Source organism: Symphalangus syndactylus, chromosome 15, assembly GCF_028878055.3.
Source record: "Symphalangus syndactylus isolate Jambi chromosome 15, NHGRI_mSymSyn1-v2.1_pri, whole genome shotgun sequence".
In the NCBI taxonomy this organism is placed as follows: domain Eukaryota; kingdom Metazoa; phylum Chordata; class Mammalia; order Primates; family Hylobatidae; genus Symphalangus; species Symphalangus syndactylus.
In genome coordinates this window covers 81,056,869-81,070,597 of record NC_072437.2, presented here as the reverse complement: position 1 = coordinate 81,070,597, position 13,729 = coordinate 81,056,869, and the positions used below count along the sequence as shown (strand labels likewise).

The following is a 13,729-nucleotide window of genomic DNA, read 5'->3' as shown; positions in this document are numbered from 1 at the left end:
ACTGCCTTAACACAGCACCACAAACTGGCTGGCCTACACAATAGAAATTTATTCGTTCACAGTTTTGGATTCTAGAAGTCCAAAGTTCGGGTGTCAGCAGGGTTGGTTCCTTCTAGGCCGTGAGGGAGAATCTGTCCCAGGCCTTTCTTCTACCTTCTGGCAGCCTCAGGTATTCCTTGACTTATAGATGGCATTCTCCCTGTGTCTTTACACTGTCTTCCCTACATGTGTGTCTGTGTCTATGTCCAGGTTTCCTTTTTGTAAGGACACCAGTCATATTGGATTAGGGCTCACCCTAATGACCTTAGCTTAACTCGATCTTCTGCAAGGACTCTATTTCTAAAAATGTCACATTCATATGTATGAGAGATTTAGATTACAGCATCTTTTTGGGGTAAACAATTGAGCCGTTAGCACTATAGGGGTACAGGTGTACCTCATTTTATTTACTTGGTTTTATTGAGCTTTGCAGATACTATGTTTTTTTTTACAAATTGAAGGTTTGTGGCAACCCTACATCAAGCAAGTCTATCAGCACCATTTTTCCAACAGCACATGCTCACACTCTGTGCCCGTATCAACATTGTTTTAGCAATAAAGGATTTCTAAATTAAGGTATGTTCATTTTTTAGATATAATGCTGTTGCACAATTAGTATAGTATAGTGTAAACATAACTTTATATGCACTGGCAAACCAAAAAGTTTGTGTGACTTGCTTTATTGTAATGGTCTGGAAACAATCCTGTAATATATTCAAGGCATGCCTGAAGTGAATTCCTCTAGATACCCCTAAAGCATCTAGCATGGTGCCTGCTGCTTAATATTTGTTGAATTAGTGAATGGCAAGGACCATAGAGGCCGTGGCCAAATTTAATTTGACAAAGCAAAGTGCAGTGACCAGAGGTGGGCAGGTATTATGCTGGCATTTGTCCTCAGGGAGCTCTTGCCTTCAGTTATAGTCCAAGCTAAACAACCTCATAAATGAGATAAGAGTTTTCCTTTAAAAGTAGTAGCAGATGGGGTTTTTATAAAATATAGCCCTTTGTGTGAGCCGGTACTGCTGTCTCTGTTGGCATCGCAGGTTGAACTGCCAATTTACATGCTGCCTCTATCAGCATATCAAGATATCTTTCCAGCTAATTCAATACCATTTAAATCATACTTAGCCAGGCTATTCTTTCTTTCCAGCTGCATCGCTTCGCACTTATTAAATTTAACGTTCTCTTCTCTGGCTTTAATCTCTAAATGCTATCCTGAAATAGATCTGCCCTAATCACGTCTTCTTCCTTCTTTATGCTTCCTTAGCTCAACATTATTACAAGTTATCTTTTGAGTGTTCAGATTTGGGTGTTGATAAATTATTAGGATACTGGTCTCAAGGTAGCACTTAAATGGTCTGTTCTTTGGAGATGCTTATTTGGGAAACTCTTTATTTCCTCTTGGGGTAGAGCTTTCTAGCCATGTCTACTGTTACTTCCAGGAAAGGATTACCTTTTTAATAGCAAAAGGGAGCCTCCTGCTGAGATGAGTGAAAGTCCAGGGGCAGATCTCCTCCTAGGAGTGAGATAGGCATCTTTAGGAGCCCTGCAAATTCACTTAAGCCCCTGGATTAGTGCTGTGTGGAGCTGCTGTAAGCAGGCAGGCCAGTGTCTAGAGACTGACTGTGTGGATCAGGCCCAGGCCTCCAGGAAGGTGGAATCATTTACTTTCAAGCTTTTCCAGCCCCACAGGAGCTTTTGTGTTCCTGGGGGTGGGGCTGCAGGCTGTCTCATGGCCAACTGATAGCATTGGCTTAGACAGCAGTGGATTTATAAGACGATGACAGGCAGTAGAAAATGAAAATGAAAGTAAAAATTCATTTTAGCATTTTTCTGACATTAGTCCTAAGAAAATTGGTAAATCAAACAGCAAATATTTATGGCATGTGTGATGCATGCAGGCACAGTTCCACCAAATGCCAGGTACAGATGTATAACTTCATCCTGTGTCTCCATTGCTTACTTTTCTTTTCCGTTTTATGCGAGAGCTTACTACCCTTGATTAGAGGTCTCCCGTAACTTTTCATGTGAACTCTCCTGGTGTGGCTTGTGAGCATGTCTATAGGGTTTCATTAAAATTGAAACAGTTAATTTGTTTTGGTTATACAATGATCAAACAGAGTGATGGTGGGCCAGCCCTTGCTGGCTGCAGATAGGGCCTGGTGAGCAATTATATTCTAGTAATTCAGCTGTCCCAAAATAGCCAGTGAAGTACTCTACAATGTGTGCTACAACAATTATAACATCCCAATAAGTCTTATTTTAATAATTAGCTTATCTTATGTGTACCTAATACTTCTCTATTATTAAAGAGAAAATAACCCAGAAATAAAACCTCAGGTGCCTTGAACGTGGAAAACGAGTTTTATTGTTGTTGCTTTGTCTTTACTCCATTTTGCATTCTCTAATTTCACTAATTTTACATTTCTGAAAACTCAGCTATAAGATTCTCATGGACTTGATAATAATTTGCTAACTTGTTAAACTCTGATTTTAAAAAGGGGCAAATGAGAAAAATGATTCTTATGTCTTTTTAGTTAATAATTAATATGGTAAGTTTTTCTTAGATATCTGACATTAGAATGTAATTATTATATTATGGAAAGTATATTAATTAAACAAATTATACTTCAAGAGTCTATCAACATTTTTCAGAAAATTTTTGTACACAAATCAGTTAAAATAGGAATCTTAATGTTTGCTTTCTCTAGGATCTTCTGCCTCTCCCTCTGATGGTTCCTTCTTTGTTTCATTTAAATCATGAGTTTATGTTAAGTGCTTATGAGCTGGTAATATAAAAATGATCAAGAAGAGCAGTGGCTTTTGGTAGGGAGCTCAGAAGCTTGGAATTCTCTTTCATCTACATTTAGTTACCACTAAGCTCTGTCAAATTTCTGTAATTCTTTCATATTTTTACTTTCCTTTTTTAAAATCTACGATTGTCCTTTCCAAGCATTTCTTACCTTTTTCTTGCTTGTTCATATGACCACTCTGTTTTGTTTGTTCATTCGTTCATTCATTCATTCATGTAGTACCCTTTTGATGTATGCCAAAAATTGTTCTGGGCATAGTATCAAGTATATTGTAATTTATGTGGGAGATAGCAATGATTTTTGCATGACTATGATGGAGCTATAAAACTAAGTATACCTTTTATATAGGAAACAGAGCAACTAAATTGGCTTAGGACAATTAGGAAGTACTTTATAGAGAAGATTGTATTTGAATGGAAATTGGTAGGAGATGAGTGGTAGAGAGAGAATATTCTAAATGAAAGAGGGGAGATTAGCAGAGAGGTATGAGGGGGCAGGGCATGTTTGTGTATTCTATGCTGTTTAGGTATTGCTGGAGCATAAAGTGTGAAGAGGGCTATAGGGCTAGATGAGACTCTATAGGATGGCAGAAATCAAATCTTGAAGATCCTTTGACACATTGTTGAGCCTTCTTTTGTATGTCTTCAGTTCATCCTGCTCCTTGCAGGGAGAAAGGCTGTGTGAAAGAGTGCTTATATCCTGCCAAACTCTTTCTTTATGACCCTTGTCCTGGTCTCACTGCTTCCAAAGGGAAGTCAAGCTCTCTTTAATTTACTGCATTGAGTCATTTACTCCACTAGATTTGCCTGCTTTGCTTTTCACACAGAATTGGTTACTTTGCTCTCTTAGATTCCATTTTCAAAATCCTTCCCTCCTGTAAGACCTCACTGAAATTCATATCCTTTATGAAAACTTCTCTACTCATGAATGATTTTACCCCTTGTGAATTCCAGAACTTTGAATAGACGCTGCATATTGCAATTTTTGCATGCTTCTTATATGTCACAAGTTATTTTTATAACATTCTTAGACTATCCACATGTTGAAGGAAAGGGCCGTATACCTATCTTGTATCCTATTTATGCTGGAAGTGCAGCTTCTTGCATGTGTTAATAGTAGACATTGCATGAATGTTTGTTAAAACAGTAGAGGAAAACAGAGTTCCTTTAATTTGAAAGGCTGCTACAGAGGTAGAACTGAGGGATTGATTAATTGTCATCTGGAAGGGGTAGTAGTTAACATAATGTCCAGATGAAACTCTTAGGGGGAAGAATAATTGTCAGTGAAGGTAGAAGGATTACATTAAACAAAAGGCAGAAATATGTACAGAAAAGAGATGCAGTTTGAAAATCAGTTAAACTGCCCAAAGATTTAGACATGGGAAGAAGATACTTAGGAAGCCATTCAGCATGTGTGATTGTCTTTGACAGTGAGTGACATATGGAATAACAGGGAAAAGCACCTATATTGCATGAAGATGCTCTGCCTTATTAAATAAAATGGCCTCTGGAAAACTTGATTCAATTTAAGACTTCTCAGTTGCAGATCTGGAGACAGTCATAAATTCAGAAATATATTTATGAAACTCTGTTGCCACTGAGCTCAAAAAACTGTAATCCTATTACTTGTGATTTTGAAAAGGGTAAACATGAAAAACTGAAAAGAGTTATTGATTAAAGAAGTAATATGAACAGGAATAATGGAATTAAAGTAATTGAGGCAATATTGGGCCTAATGGACCTTGTTCTCTTAATGCCTTTCTTCTGCTTTTGTATTGAGTTGGCCCCAGAGTCAATAGGACTATGTGCACAGAAAGAGAAGGACATGATGGAAGAATTAGTATTGCTGTCTATAAAAAAAAATCAATCTGTTGTTCTTACGGAAGAACATCAGTCAGTCTGTGAAATTAATTAACTGGAATTTTTTACATTTGGCTTCTAAGATAATGAGACAAATGATGAGAAAAGACTGTATGCCTTGCATATAGTAGATACTTGGTAAATGTTTCTTGAATTGAAAACCAAATGATATCATGGATTTAGTTTAAAAACTACTTCAGTGTAAGTCCTTTTATCAGTCCTAATTCAGTCCCGTTTCTTTTACTGGGCTGCCTATATGTATAGTACTGTAAATGTAGATTCCTCATTTTTATTGATTCTTGCTCTGAAGTGCGTTCTCTCACATTTTTACTGCCAAGGAGTCCAGGCCAGCTTCACATGACTTTGGATCTCTGTATTATTTAGTGTCTTAACTGTTTTCTGTGACCAGACTTCCTGCCCTATACAGTATTGGCAGATTACATTTTTTGAAATATCATTTTAACAACATTACTCTCTATTCAGAAAACATCAATGTCTCTTTGTTGTCTACAAAATTGTGGGCTCATTGTACTTTAGAGTTAATTCCCCACTACTTGGCTTTGAAAGCATCTGTGTTCAGACTTGTCCAGACACCCGTCCATACTTAACTTCCACCAGCCTCCTACCCAGACCCCATGGGGAAGACAGATTTGTCTCTTCATTCTGTCATCCCATTTTGCAATGCGCACAGTATTCTGCATCAAGTTCTTCCTCTCATATCTATATCCATCCAATTAAAGTCAGTTCTGCTCCAGGCAATATAGTCCTTAAAACTGCACATTATCAAAAGCTGTGCTATAAAGACAATTATTTCAGTGGCATAAATAGTGTTGGAGACTTGAGAGTTGCAGGGGCACAATAAACAAAGTCGTTTTACCTGAAGTTATTTAAATAATAATGGTATTTTCTATCTCTGTAAAAGTATAACTTTAAAACCTGAATGTCACGAAAAATGCATTTTATTATATCTCTTTTTATAAGATGGTAGTGAACTAAGCTGGTATTTTAAAAAATTGTTTCAACATCTTAATGATCCACTATTGTGAGAAATGGAGAATAAAGACCTTAAAGCAGCTGTGTTGTAAGCAGAAGAGCTTTTTTTTTTCCTTATGCCAGGAGCCCTAGTCTGCATAAAATAAATTGTATTCCCCAATCAATTGATCACTTTATACCTAATACACATTATGCAAACTCTGCAGAAGAAATGTCTGTAACACTTATTTTTCAAAATGGAGTTTAAGATCCTTTTTCCTCCACTGAGTTTGCCTTTTACCATTCTTCCTTGCCTGGTGATTTTTCTCTCTGAATACTCTCTTTTAGGTTAATTATCAATATAAGGACCTCTTTAATTGTTCATCTTTTTCAGAATTTTTAGAGACTGTTTTGAAATAGAGACATATTTTTATTTCCCACAATGTCCAATACATTGTTAGGGCAATGATATACTAGTTTATAAGATCATGCGATTATTAAATTTAGTTTCATCTAAATCCAAAAATTGCTATTTTCTCTATTTCCTGTTCCTCCTGAACGTTGGGCCTTGGCTTAATGTTTTTGGGGGAACAAAAAAGAGTAATCCCCATTTCAATGTCAATGCAAAAGGATAAAGACTGACTGATTGTTTTCAGATTAAGGATAAATACATGTGTTAGTTCCTGACCCTTCTTGAAACTTCACTAAAATGATGTTTAAGGGATTTTTATTTTAAAAGGCACACACTGATGAGAGCAAAGAAATAGGGCAACAGTTACAGCACTTTGGGACTTGGGATATAGATGGATGAGTGCTAACTTACTTAGCAGACCTGAGAAAGTGAAGTTTTAATCTAGCAGAGGAGAAAGGAAAAAGGTAACCCAAATTATACTGCTGAACCCTGCAAAAACTCAGGAACAAGAACCCCTGGAAGGGAGAGCGAAGATACAGTTGAGAAGTATTGGTTGAAAGTTCAGATCTGCTTCCTAACTTTATACAAGGAGGAAACTGCTCCTCCACTCCAACAGAGGGGTGAAGATTATGTTTTCTATAGAGTTGGTAAAACAGAAGGTTTCTGGATTGAAAGGTTAAAAGTGGTATAATATGGTCCTGAAATCTGGTAGATTGTGGATTATACTGATTTACCAAATCCCAAGAATGACAATACCTTCTGTTCTCTGCTCCTTAGCCTACAGGCAGCTAAGGATACCTTTCCTACAGGAAACTCCAGGAAACATCCCTGGCACCTAAAAATAGAACCTAACTTAAAAATAGAACTCAAGGATACTGATACCAGGGATTCCCTCAAGGAAGGGCCTAGCCAGAACAATTCTAAAATAAATCCTATATCAACAACCACACTCCCAACCTTTCTGTGGACCTTCTAGTGCTCAGCCCTTAAATATCGCAGACAGCCAAGGATCGTGAGACATTTAAGGAAATGTCTGATATCATGAGAGAAAAAAACTAAAGTATGCAAACAAAAAACGCAACTTGGAGGAAACAACCTTAATAGGAAGAATAATTTTTTTTTTAGACAGGGGTTCACTCTGTCGTCCAGGCTGGAGTACAGTGGCGTGATCTCGGCTCACCACAACCTCTGCCTCCCAGGCTCAAGCGATTCTCCCACCTCAGCCTCCCTAGTAGCTGGGATTACAGGCACGTGCCACTACCACCTGGCTAATTTTTATATTTTTAGTAGAGATGGGGTTTCACCATGCTGGCCAGGCTGGTCTTGAACTCCTGGCCTCAAATGATCCACCTGCCTCTGCCCCCCAAAATGCTGGGATTACAGGTGTGAGCCACAGTGCCTGGCCAGAAGAATAAATCTGAAAAAAGAAATCATCAGTATCTCCAGACAGATAAGGCATGATATTATAACCATGAAACACAACAGAATTTATAAGGGTTAGGAGGTGAAATTAAGGACATTTTCCAGAAAGTGTAGTAAAAAGAGAAAGAACAGAAAATAACATAGAAAAAATAAGAAGCTTAGAGGATTGGTTCTTACATCCAAAAATAGTATACCAGATTCAGAGAACATAAAAAATGGAGGACAGAAAACCATCAAAGGAAAAATTCAACAAAATTTCTCAAAAACAGAAGTTTCCTGATTAAAAGGGAATAACAATAGATGATCATGAAACTTTACAACACTAGAATGTGGTCCAATAAATGACGTGGTAAACTGATAAAAAGAAAGACCTGGTATCCCAGAGATAGGACCAACACAAGAGCAAGGTGAAAAGAATTCACAGGTGATGGTAAAAGAGATCTCAACAGCTGTGCACTGGACTGGTGATCAACTGATCTAAATTGCAGTAGGTAGAGGGGTTCAGGAGAGAGTTCTTCAAGATGGTAAAATTGATTAAACATCTAATGTGTTTGTGCTGAAAGGAGATTTACAGATCTTGGGGAGGCTTTGGGGATAGCATCATGATAAGTACATAGGAAACTAACGCAAATTAAATATAACAATGATTAATTCCAAGGCAGACAAAAAGGCAGAAAATGAGATATAATCAGAGAACACTATATGATTCTTTCTAAGGATGTAAATATGGATATTTAACACAACCAGAATTATTCTGAGAGGATGGGAACATGAGGCATGCGCGTGTGTGATAAAGAACCTAGCCCTCATCTTCCTCATTGGGAGGTCAATCAATAGTACCTGAAATTGAAAAACTAAGAAGTAGTAAGAGAAACATGTTATTTAAATCAGTGCATATAAATTTTTGTCTTTAGTATGGCATGCATAGAAACTGATACTAAATAATGTAGGAAGCTGGAGACATTCATTTGCAGAATATTAAGTAGATATAAAACTTCAAATAAAATGTTTTCAGATTTTTTCAGTGAAAAACCTGAGCTTGCTTTCATAAACATAACTTTTTATGTTTCCTGTATGCCTGAGATGGCTGAACACAATTCTTGATCAATATTTTAATGATTCTGTCTTCAAATTCTTTTTAGTCATTGTCAGTGAGATACTACACAAGTAGTGATTTTTTAAAAAAAACAAGTCATTTCACCACCATTTCATATTCTATAAAAGTTAAAGTTATCTTTAAAAACATTAATAGTTTTAGCTTTCTTCTTTGCTGGACAAATGCAATCCTCTGATAATTCCAACAGATTTCAAATTCAACTAAATTTTTTCCTATGAAGTAATTAAAAATAATAATGAGGCCCGAATTTATAAAGTGTGGTTTATTGTTAGAGCAGTCACTCCATAGGTAGCCTAGATGCCAGTAAAAGACGATATTTGACTCAACTGGAAAGAAATATCTGGTATGTATAGACAGAATTTGTGGGGCTGTCCCTTATAGCTTTGCCTACCAGGCCCTTCTGCCCACACCTTTCTAGAGCTCCACTTTCAACCAGCTGTGCCTTCTATACCTGGAATGAAACCTCCTCCAGCAGCTACATGGACTGCTTCTGCACAAAGTGAAGGGGTGCTCTCTGCAGCAGCCTGTTGACGTGGGTGTCCATAGATGTTTGTAGTGCCTCTCAGCAGAGCCATGAGGACCATGCCTTTATACCTTGAGGAAGCTGATGGCCAGGTGTGATCTGCCCAGAGGCACCTGCTACCTCAGAACCCCACCTGATTCCCTGAGGCTGAGAGACATCCATACCTCATTGCATACCTGGAATCAATTCTTTGCACAATAGCGTGCCAACACCTACTGATTTCCACATGTGGAAACAAATTCCAAAATAATTACTTAAAGAATTGAAAGCAGTTATCTCTGGGCCTAGTCCCATGTAACAGTTGAAACTATATTATGAATAAATTGGTTTAAATACATACTAATGTTTAAAAATCTCTTGTGTAGTCTTACTGGATCTTCCAGACCTTTTGCCCTCTCAAAACATTGGACAGAGCTGCTTCCAACTTTGTTGTTATGAGATGAGATGACAAGATGTGGACTATACAACTGTGGACTATGGTCTACTTCTTAAATGCAGAGACTATTTAGTTTGTGGATTATCCACATGCCATATTTTACCCCAAGGGTTAAGATAAAAGGAATATTAATCTGAAGATAGCAAGCTTCATTTTTTAATACAAGGAAAAAGATAAGTTGAAATTCATGATAAATATAGATTGTGTTTTGAAACTTTGATTATTTTCCTGTTGTCCCTTTAACATGTTCCTGGGGAAGTTTGTAATAATGATTTAGAAGAGGTGGGAAACTGAGAAATTAGCTGGAAAAAAATAGAAAAACACTTGAGAATACATAGCAGAGAGCACACTTCTTTCACAGAGAGTACTGACAGCGTGGTCTATTTGGTGCCCTCCAGATTCAAGGCTGAAACTGGAAACAATGGTGCTTTAATTTGCTGCACAGCTAATGGGCCTGCTGATTTGTTCTCATTTTTTAGTCCTATAGTATGTTCTTAAAATCCTCTTAAGGGTTTATACTTTTAGCCTGAGGTCTCTATGCTTCATTTTTCCTTTTGTTCTCTAAACACTTAGGTTGCCTCTTCCCGATTCATCTTCTGAGAGGATCAGCATAAGGTATGGTAGGAATTGAATAATTTAGATGAAGCCTGTGACATGTCTTGATGATGTTAAACCACTCAGAATCCTAGGAAATAGTCCCAGCTTGCATTAGCAGAAGATTAATGCAGGTGATCTTTAAAGTCTTAATTTAAAAAAATTTACATTTTTGCCAGTGATGATTGAAAAACACTGGCATTCTTTCTGCCCGCATTACTGATTACAATTGCAAATACTTGCAAAAGTACTAGAATGGCATCTCACTGTTCCATAAGGAGCAGAGTATTATTTTACCCTTTTAATGGCTATTAAATATTTAAAAAACAATTTTCTAAAAATATATCCATAACTATATGTAACATGGGCATAAATCGCAATGGGAAATGTATTCTGATACACAAGCATAATAATACTTGCTGGATATGTTTATATGTCTGATTTGCCAAGAAGAAATTTAAATTTTTGAGAGCTTTCTTACTTGAGACATCACTATGAGAAAAGGCAAAAATAGGGGTCTTTTGGATGAGGTCAAGACAGTGATTACTCACATTGTTACTATCGTTTTGCCCCAGGATATTCTGGATATGAGCCCAAACGTTATGATCCCCGAATGAGGAATGGTGGAAAACCATGGTGAACTAGTTATTTGGAAGGTGGAATCAAGGAAACCCACCAGTTCTTGAACTTTTCCAGAACGGGAGCATATTAAGGGGAGAGGTAATGAGAGCAAAGAGTTTGTCCTGCTATCTGTAGAACAGAGACGGTACAGTGAGCCTTGGAGAGCAAGGGAGTGTGGGGAGCGGTGGGGCAGGTTACAGACCACAGCCAGGAAGAGGAGAATCAAGGGAGTCCAGCTGTGGACTTGTAGAACTGGAGTTGAAATTTAATTCAAGAAGAAACATTTGGAACATTTGGCAACAAGTGACATGATCTAGATGATTGTTGCTGTGTTATAAAATAGCTCAGAGAGGAGGAAGACAGTTGGTGCATGCTAAGAATGACTGCAGAAGAGTGAGAAGGAGAAAGAATTTGACTTGATGACAGGACTGATAGAGAAGACAGAAGATAAAGGTAAGTTATAGACAGTGTAAGTCAATGCTGGATTGCTGCCTTGGAGAACAACTCCCATATTTAACAGTCCAAAAAAACAAAAAGCAAAGTGACCAGAAGATTATCCAGCGAATGTCCAAATGCCTTGTGGAACAGGTCGGTTCTCTTCCCAGCTTAAAAATCACGGAACGGTGGACATGGAACAGTTTGCGAAACATAGAACTTTGCTAAACCGATCATTTCTCTTTTGGATGTGCTATGACTGTAGCCCTTGCCCCACCCATTCCCAGAAGATCATCCAGACAGCAATAAATAAGGAGCATGGTAGGAATTAGAGGTCAGGGAAGGAAGCTTAGGTCTAGGGATCATCAGTGAACACAGCAGTGGGGTCTGAGTGTATGGATGAGCATTCTGTGTCACAGAGTGAAGAAAGGGAGGAGCAGAGGTGTGGCAGCAAATACTGTGAGATGCCTTGTGAAAAGGCCAAGGAACAAAAAGAAACAGAGTGGTTGGAGTGGCATTAAACTCATGGAATTATTTGATCTAAATTTAAGTGGATACTTGCTTCATTTGAGTAAACAGTCTGATTAGTGTTTTCAGACTATACATAAATGAAGGGATAGTTCCATCTCTCAAGATTTAGGACCCACAGAGAATTCAGAATATAAATGCAGCAAGCTGAGCCCCAAAACCTTTTGGGCTCAGCCACCAGAAAGATTATCATGAGCCCCTTTTCTTTTACAAATAAAATTCACCCTTATTTGTCTTAGGGTTGACTATAGAAATTCTTTAAATGGATATCAAGAAGGAAATCTTCCAGTAAATTCTGTACTGCACAGCAGTAGCATTATTTAAACAAAGAATACATTAATTTTTACATTGCAATCAAGATCAACCAGCACTTACCCATCCACCAGAATGCATTATAATACTGAGCACTTTTTTAGTTCTACACTGAAAATCCCTTTGAATCCTATATCAGTGTTCACTAGACAGAATCTGTCTATCTATATATTAGATACATATATATGTATTAGGAGATTTATTTTAAGGAATTGGCTCTTGCAAATGTGGGTGCTGTTAAGTCTAAAAATCACAGGGCAGGCCAGCAGTCTGAAAACTCAGGCAAGAGTTGATGTTATAGCCTTGAGTATGAAATGCATAGGGCAAGTTAGCAGGCTGGAAACTTAGGCAGAATGTCTATGTTACAGTCTTAAAGGAGAACTCCTTCTCTTGGAAACTCAGTTTTTGCTCTTAAGGCCTTCAACTGATTAGATGAAGCCCATCCACATGATCAAGAGTAACCTGTAGCTCAAGTCAACTGATTATAGATGTTAATCCCATCTATCAAATACTTTTACAGTAACATCTAAACTAGTGTTGGACTTAAGAACTGAGCACTCTAGCCCAGCCAGGTTGACTGAGATGATTTTGCCATCACAAATCTCATATTTTTACTGTAGTGGAAAGAGCAGAGTCGGCTGCATTTTGCCTCATTTCCCCAGTGTTGTAATCTTTATAAGGGAGTAAGAGAATGTTAGTGGTTCAATGGTGGCATTTTTACTGGCACTTTTTTTTTCTGTCAAATTGTTAGATAATTTGTTTGAAAAGCTGGGCCATGTTAGCACCTTACCCCTGTCCCACATGGTGCCAAATGGTCTTATCTTCTTTGCCTGCTAAGAAGAGTAGGTATGGGAAATGCAAATTTTAATTGAACAAGGTTATTGACTACTCAAGTTCTGTAGTGAGGTTGCTCAGCTGACTATGTGACAGTCACAGGGAATGTGGGGAGTTAATATTTTCTGGGAAGAATTTTAATGTTAGAATTTACTGTCTTTTGCACATATAAATTTGAAGCCTTAATGTTATGCTCTTCTGGTTATTTGCATTTAATATGCATGTAAATTCACAATATATACTATATGCCAAGAACATAAATTATAAATTGGGACTTTCCCTGGTTGTTAGCAATTTTGGCCGCTTTAAAAATTAATACTTTGAAGAAATATACGTTTTCAAATTTGTTTGTAGTATCTTTAGTTTCCAAAGGAAAATATATAGTACACTCTCAACCAGGAAGGTAGATCTCTCCTTTAACATTCTTTGGATTTAAAAAGTTGTGCATAATGCTAAAGGTTAGAATGTTTTTATTTATCTTTCCTGTGTATGGGTTTCAATTAGGTGTTGCAGATGTTTGTTTCCATTAACAATGCTGAGAAATACATGTTTCTGTAGCATGATTGCAGCCTACTGCAGTCCAGTATACTTGGGGTGAGTCTTTTCAGTGATAAACACGCTTCCAGTAGCAGAGCAGCATATTGTACTTCCAGGTGGAAGAAGACCTGCCTGTGCTGCACAACTGAGGGCAGGAGACTCCCAAAGAGGGACTCTGTAGCCTCTCTGCCTGCCATTGAGGCTTGTTGTCTTGGCAACTAAAACACAGCCATCCATCCTTTCCCCAGGCAGGGAGTTCCAGTCATCCTTGACTT

General features: G+C 37.7%; 1 protein-coding gene across 9 annotated transcripts in view; it reads left to right on the top strand.

Annotated features, from left to right (window-relative positions):
- Positions 1 to 13,729, top strand: part of ENOX1 (ecto-NOX disulfide-thiol exchanger 1) — a 597,973-nt gene that overhangs the window by 127,551 nt on the left and 456,693 nt on the right. The gene's annotated exons all lie outside the window — the stretch shown is intronic.